This window comes from Aegilops tauschii, chromosome 5 (genome assembly GCF_002575655.3).
Source record: "Aegilops tauschii subsp. strangulata cultivar AL8/78 chromosome 5, Aet v6.0, whole genome shotgun sequence".
Taxonomy (NCBI): Eukaryota; Viridiplantae; Streptophyta; class Magnoliopsida; order Poales; family Poaceae; genus Aegilops; species Aegilops tauschii.
The window spans coordinates 233,835,830-233,844,222 of NC_053039.3; positions in this window are offsets into that span (position 1 = coordinate 233,835,830).

Sequence of the window (8,393 nt, forward strand, 5' to 3'; positions counted from 1 at the left end):
GAGTCCGACGAGGAACTTGGTCGTTACTATGTTTTGTTTCCTGATGATCAGTAGTGGAGCCCAGTTGGGACGATCGAGGATCTAGCATTTGGGGTTGTCTTCTTTCATTTTGGTTCCGTAGTCGGACCTTGATTGTTCTCTGAATGATGTATGATTTTATTTATGAATTGTGTGAAGTGGCGATTGTAAGCCAACTCTCTTTATCCCATTCTTGTTCATTACATGGGATTGTGTGAAGATGACCCTTCTTGCGACAAAACCTACAATGCGGTTATGCCTCTAAGTCGTGCCTCGACACGTGAGAGATATAGCCGCATCGTGGGCGTTACAAGTTGGTAATCAGAGCCATCCCCGACTTAGGAGCCCCCTGCTTGATCGAATCGCTGGCGTTGTTGAGTCTAGAACAAAAATGTTTTGACTCTTAGGATTATATATATCGGAGAGTAGGATTCTTTTTACTCCTCAGTCCCTTCGTCGCTCTGGTGAGGTCTCCTGACGTAGATGTTTTGACTTTCCTCTCCTCAAATTTCACTAAAAAATTTAGGATCACGCGGGTATCTTGGAATCGTTCCGATGTTTTGTGACGAGAACATTGTTCTTGGAGCCTCCTGACATTTAGGGGTTGTGGCAGTGTCCCGGGGAGTTGAGCTCCGAGGTGTTGTCGTCACAATTTTATCGTTGCAGTTCTGGAATACCTGAGTTTTTTTTCGCCGACATCGAAAATCTCTTTTATACAGTTGTTGGTGAGATCACCTCGACGCCACCCAGTACTGGGGCGGGAGTTCGGGAGTATTGCCATAACTCGTATAACAGATGCTTTTCGAAGGTTGAGGTACACGATTTCCGGAGTTTTCCTGGTTATGTGTTGACGGATGGATACAGCTGGATCTAGGGATTGTTAGTTTGGGTGAGATATATTGCGTCCCCTGTATCCCCAACACCAGATTGCATAACCAGAAAGTTTCGGGAGTTTATAGGTGGGAATTCAAGTAGCTCCTAGAATATCTTTTCGACAGATGTATGATTTGATATTGGGGTCCAACGTCTAGTGGTTCGCTTTTCACGGTCGATTTATAGTGGTCGCGAGGCGTCTTAAAGAATCCTTGGCTATGCCGATTCGGGGACGTCTTGTTTGTCATTCGTGACGTCCGCTGTACGTCGTGCCCGTGGGGCCTCATCACGAACACTTTGGGTGAAATCTCTATCATATGTTTGTTTCCGTCTTATTCTGCGAGCCAATCCTTTGTTTTGTTTTAAGTTGTGGTATTCGAGTTGCTTCATTGTCAGGTGTTGATTCCCTACCTTTTATAAGTGGTGTTCTCATATTCCTATGTGGATACTAATCCTTCTTGATCATCGAGATTGCCATCTTAATTCTATTTCCAACCGGTGTGTTTCTCTTCGAGATGATCCCATCATTCTCCCCATCCGGAAGATCAATTATAAGTTTTCTCAATGTTGTTTGTTCCATATGCCCCAAGTTGCCTTTGTTTTTCCCGCCCTCCCACCCTCTTTCTTCAAGGACTCAGATTTCTAATCGGGTATCCATCTTATTGATGGGAAGTCTCTCCATTCTTTTCTGCCAATGTTCTTATCCGGTGATTTCCCATGAAGATGCTCAACAGTTTCAAGTTCATCATCCTTCGTTGTTGTTTCTTCTCCGGTGGATCCAATTCAAGCTTACAGTGTTGATCATATTCCTTTCCTCATTTCAAATGTTTTCTCATGCCGGTGCACCTCTTAATCATCCATTTTTCGCCATTCATTTGTATCCGGAGCGCTGAAGATATCTCAGAAAATTCAAGCTTCCATTCTTAATCCGTTCAAACTATTTTGAGGTTGTTATCTCATTCAAGCCATTTAATTCAACCGGTGCAATCTCCCTTTCAAGTAATCGATCAACGATGTATCTTTTGAGTGGGCCCTAACCCACAGGTCTTTTCCCAGGATCTTACCTGACTCTTCTAATTTTCCCGGAGCTATTCCCAAATTCTTTTCAAAGTTTGACGTAAGAATGAATTTTCATCTGTCATATGTCTTTCTCCAAGATCTTTCAAATTCTTTCATCGTTGGTTCATCATTTCTATTATCCGTTGTTCCGGAGTGTCTCAATAATTTTGGTGGTATTTCTCATAGTCATTCTCAGATTTTGAAGACCGAAGAAGAGTTCCTCTTAAATCCTTACCCGTTCTTCCAAAGATTCATAGTTCTAGCTTATGCCATCCTCTCATAATTATTTTCGATTGTGAGAATTCCTTTCACCTATCCGGAGCAATTCATGAGTCTTTTCAGTTTGATTCTCCGAAGGCCATCATTTCAGAAGATTTATTCGTTCTCAACATTCAGCTCTCGTTCTGCAAATCTTATCGGTGCATCATTCAAGTATTCTCTAATCAATTCATGATCTCTTTGTTTCACTTGTATCTAAATTCTGTCAAGTATCTTTATTCGTTTTCTAATTCTTCTCTGTGAATTGTGCCTTTGCTACTTTCATTTCCAATTCTTACGGTGGTTCGTTCAAGAGTTCTCTTCCTTGGTTATCATATCAATTCATTCATTCTTTCCAATGCTACCGGCGGATTGTTGAAGACTTTTCTCAAGTTCACGCTATAACTCTCTTAATCCTTTCTACGAGAATAAGTAGTATGCCAAATCCGTTGCTTGTCATCAATTTAAATTGGTGAAGGATATGCATAACGCAATTCTTATTATGGTTTCATCCAAGTGATCTAGTTTCTTCTTTCCAGAGTTGTTCATCATGTCACATTTCTCGGTTCGAGATGCTTCATCTTTTCTTTCCCGGAGTTCCAAGTTTTCCGCTTTATCTCGTCGCGAAGCTCCACCTAAATCATTGCAAGGCTTCACCTTGTGTTTTCAACTTTTCTTTCTTTTTATCATCCTTTTATTACCGGAGTTCTTCATAGAGGCTCTACATGGTGCTTCGTCAAGGATTCCTTTCATTCTTCAATTGTTCTTCAAGATTTCTCCCGGAGTCAAGATCCGTCAAGCTATACTCTAAAATAAACATGGTGCTCAACACATGTTTGTCTTGAGGAATTCAAGCATTCTTCATCTCGCATTCCAAAGTGCAATTCTTTCTACCTTATCTTTTGAGGTGGTGCTATGTCATTCTTGATAATTTCCATTCATGTTTCATGATTCACAAGTTGTCCGGAATGACATATTTTAAACCCATCATTTTCAATTTGTTCATGAGATCCTTTGCAACCCATCAATCTCTTCATTGGAGTTATCTTGGGTTATATTTCACCTAAAGCTTTCTCTAAGGATTGTTGCTATTTATAGTGCTTATAAATGACCCAAGTTCTTCATTTATCCTCCTGGTGAAATAAGTTTCTCGTCTCCTTGTTCATATCAATCCAATCTATTGTTTTTCCGTTAGTGGCAGAATTTCACCTCAAGTTTTTTAGATGTTTTCCATAAGCCCACAACAAGCTTCTTCTTTTCGTTGTTGATTTTTCCCAACAACTTTGTTCAATCCTTCTTTTTTTAAGGATGCTTTTCAAATTTAGTTGTGGTAGAAGATATCATTTTCTTCTCAATTCTTTCCTTTCCAACGATCCAACTTCTATTCTTTCGTTCTGGAGGCATTGTGATGTTGCTCTCTTCACTCATCATCTCGGATTGTGAGGACCATGTTCTTTTCGTGCTTATCCGTTCAACCGCAGTGTCGTGTCCTCTTTTCAAGTATCCTCTCATCTTGTCAAGATCATGTTCAATTCCTTCCATTTACAGCCGGAATGCTGCCCAAATTATATCATTGTTATTCCTTCTCTATCTTGTTTTAACTGGAGTGGTTTCAATATCTATCTTGTCACTTAACCACTTAGTTCTCGTCGTATCCCATGTTCTTCTTATCTAACAGAGTGTTTTCAACTTCGTTCATCTCCGTTGTATTCTTTTCAAAAAATTGTTTAACCTCTGAAGGTTCCTTGGTTTCACTCATTCGTCGAAGAAGCAACTTTGTTTTACCTGTTCCTCTTTCGTTTCTCCCCGGTGCCATCCTAGATCTCGGGACGAGATCCTCTTGTAGTGGTGGAGTGTTGTAATGCCCCGAGACCGACGCTCCAGACGCCTTCCATGTTTTTCGTTGTTGCCATGTGTTTTATTTGCTTGTTGCATTCATCATGTCATCATGAGCATTGCATTCTCATGTTTTCATAAAACTTGCATCCGTTCGTAGTGCCGCTTCCCGTTTGTATCTGTTGACATTTCTCGGACCCCTTGCAACCTGGATGTTTGTTTTCTTTCTTGCTTAAGCCGGAGTCTCTCTGCTCACTTCTCAGACCACCCCTCGTGTGCGCGTCTGAATCTTTCTTGAACCTGAACCGCTCAGGCGTCACTGTTGGGTCCGGACCAACCTCAAACATCCCTAAAACATCTTTGATTTCTTATTTGGTCTACCTAACCTACTTTTCTCGGCTGTTCAGTTACGATCGAAGGGTCAGATTAGTCCCTAACCAAAAACCAATTGGCTATAAATAGTGAGCAACCCTAGTTTCTAGGGGAGATGTCCCATCCATCCTCCTCTCCGCCGCCACTAGCTCCACCTGGTCTCCCCCTTCCTCGGGATCCCCGATCCAATCCATCCACCCTACCCGGCCGAACCAACCACCTCCTCGTTTTGCATCCCCGACCAACCAAGCAGCCCACCCCCTCGCGCGCCTCCTTCCTCGAGCAGGAGTTCGACCTGCTGCCGGCGACCACCACCGGCGACAAGAACAAGACCGCTACCCCGTTCCCCTTCCCCTTCTTTTCCCTCTCTGGTTTCCTTTCCCTCTGCTCGTTTCCTTTGGACAGGGGACCTCCATGGACGAACGCCAAGGCTGCCAAGAGGATCCGGACGCCGCCGGCTTGCCTCTGCTCCACCTCCCCTCGCCAAATCTGCTCCGTTCCCGGCGCCCTCCGCCTCGCTTGCCGCGGGAGTTCCAAGCAGACGCCTTCCAGGAGCCTCCCGTCCGCGTGGGACCTCCAACCAACGCCTCGGCTCCCTTCTGACCGCCAGCGCCCTTCCTCATCCCGATCCTGCAGCCGCTGACCTCGTCGGTGAGCATTCAGGTTGCCCCGTCAGGCCTTTGCCATCCCACTGCGTCTCTCTCTCCTTACCTTCCCCTACTTCTCTCTGAACTCTCTGTCTCTTCTTCAGGCAACAACAGCCTCCTTCAAGCTCGTCGCCTCAAGCCCCGGCTTCGTCTCCTCCTACGTGGATCCGTTCGCCCTCGCTTTGTTCCCGTGGGTTCAGGCGCGATCCGGCGGGGAAGAGCCCCGCCACTGCGACCTCCTGCCTCCTGTTGCCATCGCGCCACTGCTGTTCTTCTTCAGCGAGATGCAGCAGCGCTGCATCAAGCGCACGGCCACCACGCGCGTGGGTCACCTGCTGGACTCCAGATCTGGCCCAGCCAGCGCCCTCCTCCCGACCGGGCCGAGAGCCCATGGTGAGCCTCCCAAGTTCCTGTAGCCCCAGCCGCTGCCCTGTTCAAGATTCGGCCCAGTGGATGTTTTTTTACCTGTCTGCGAATTTGCTAATTATCCAGGAAAACAGATTTGTAGAGACACCCTCATGTTCATACATATCATATCTCACAAACTATGCATCATATATAAAAACTTCTTATATGTAAAGTGCTTAGAATTTCATCTAGTTTCATAATATGCAACTTTCATCCATGTTTAAAATGTTTAAGTTGCTGTTTACATTTATTTTGCATAAATGCCATGCTACATGATTTATTTCATAACTAAATAACCGTAGCTCCAAATTTAATAAACTTTATATGTAAATGGGGTAGAAAAATGCCTAGTTTAACATGGTGCACTTTATTTTGCTGTTTAACAACATTAAAATTTTGTTTAGGGCAGAACAGTAGCAAATTCAAAATATGCATATGGGGATTTTCCGGAATTGTTGTTTGTTGTTCCGGCCTCATTTAAACTTGCCTAAATAGTTAGTTTATTTATGCTTCACCCTCTTGCCATGTTTAACAACATTTAATACTGATGAGTACCATAAACGAGAGCGGACTAAATGATTGAATGTGGTGTTTCATCAATATGCAACGAGTTGCATATTGAGCTCCACTTAATTTGTAGTATTGTTTGTGCATTTTGCTATGCCATGCCTCATTAAATCGGACATGCATCATACTTGATTGTGCATCATGCCATGTTTATGTGATCATTGTTTACTATGTTGCTTGCTTCTTTCCGGTTGTGCTTCTCCTTGATAGTTCCGGTTACGTTGCGATTGTGAGGATCCGTTCGACTACGTCTGTTTTTCTTCTTCATGGACTTGTTCTTCTTCCTTGCGGGATCTCAGGCAAGATGACCATACCCTCGAAATCACTTCTATCTTTGCTTGCTAGTTGTTTCGCTCTATTGCTATGCCGTGCTACCTACCACTTGCTATATCATGCCTCCCATGTTGCCATGTCAAGCCTCTAACCCACCTTTCGTAGCAAACCGTTGTTTGGCTATGTTACCGCTTTTGCTCAGCCCCTCTTATAGCAATGATAGTTGCAGGTGAAGATGAAGTTTGTTCCATGTTGGAACATGGATATGTTGGGATATCACAATATCTCTTATCTAATTAATGCATCTATATACTTGGTAAAGGGTGGAAGGCTCGGCCTTATGCCTGGTGTTTTTTTCCACTCTTGCCGCCCTAGTTTCCGTCATACCGGTGTTATGTTCCTTGATTTTGCGTTCCTTACGCGGTTGGGTGATTTATGGGACCCCCTTGACAGTTCGCTTTGAATAAAACTCCTCCAGCAAGGCCCAACCTTGGTTTTAACATTTGCCACCTAAGCCTTTTTCCCTTGGATTCTGTAGACTCAAGGGTCATCTTTATTTAACCCCCCCGGGCCAGTGCTCCTTCGAGTGTTGGTCCGAACCGAGCAACCTGCGGGGTCACCTCGGGGCAACTTGAGGACTGGTTTTACTCGTACCTTGACTTATCCGGTGTGCCCTGAGAACGAGATATGTGCAGCTCCTATCGGGATTTGTCGGCACATCGGGCGGCTTTGCTGGTCTTGTTTTACCATTGTTGAAATGTCTTGTAAACTGGGATTCCGAGACTGGTCGGGTCTTCCCGGGAGAAGGAATATCCTTCATTGACCGTGAGAGCTTGTGATGGGCTAAGTTGGGACACCCCTGCAGGGTATAAACTTTTGAGAGCTGTGCCCGCGGTTATGTGGCAGATGGGAATTTGTTAACGTCCGGTTGTAGAGAACTTGACACTTGACTTAAATTAAAATGCATCAACCGCGTGTGTAGCTGTGATGGTCTCTTTTCGGCGGAGTCCGGGAAGTGAACACGGTTCTTGTGTTATGGTTGTGCGTAAGTAGTTTCAGGATCACTTCTTGATCACTTCTAGCTTCCGGAACGTTGCGTTGCTTCTCTTCTCGCTCTTATTTGCGTATGTTAGCCACCATATATGCTTAGTGCTTGCTGCTGCTCCACCTCACTACCTTCTCCTACCCATAAGCTTAAATAGTCTTGATCTCGCGGGTGTGAGATTGCTGAGTCCTCGTGACTCACCAGATACTTCCAAACAGTTACAGGTGCCGATGATACCAGTGCAGGCGATGCTACCGAGCTCAAGTGGGAGTTCGACGAGGAACTTGGTCGTTACTATGTTTCGTTTCCTGATGATCAGTAGTGGAGCCCAGTTGGGACGATCGGGGATCTAGCATTTGGGGTTGTCTTCTTTCATTTTGGTTCCGTAGTCGGACCTTGATTGTTCTCTGAATGATGTATGATTTTATTTATGAATTGTGTGAAGTGGCGATTGTAAGCCAACTCTCTTTATCCCATTCTTGTTCATTACATGGGATTGTGTGAAGATGACCCTTCTTGCGACAAAACCTACAATGCGGTTATGCCTCTAAGTCGTGCCTCGACATGTGAGAGATATAGCCGCATCGTGGGCGTTACAGAGACCACCCGCAAGTACCTCGCACGCTGGACCGAGATCCGGAACAGCTGCGAGGGCATCCACGAAGTCCAGGCCATCCAGTACTTCGCCAGCGGTTGCCAGGATGGCACCCTCCTCAAGCACAAGCTCTTGCACTCTGAGCCGGCAACCATGGCCGCGCTCATGGTGACGGCAGACAAGTACGCCAACGCCGACTCCGCCATGAAGATCCAGGTGGCGCTGGACGAAGCCGGCAAGGAGAAGCCGGTTCCCCCTCCCAAGCCGGTCGGCGAAAGCAGCTGACAACAGAATAACCAACAGAACAACAAGCGCAAGGCCGACCAGCCGGCCGAGCGCTACAACAACCAGCTCGTCGTGGCCGCCGAACAGGCACCCACGGCCGAGCCGGCCGCCAAACGCCGGCAGGCCAACAAGACGGCGTGGCAACCTGCCATGAGCT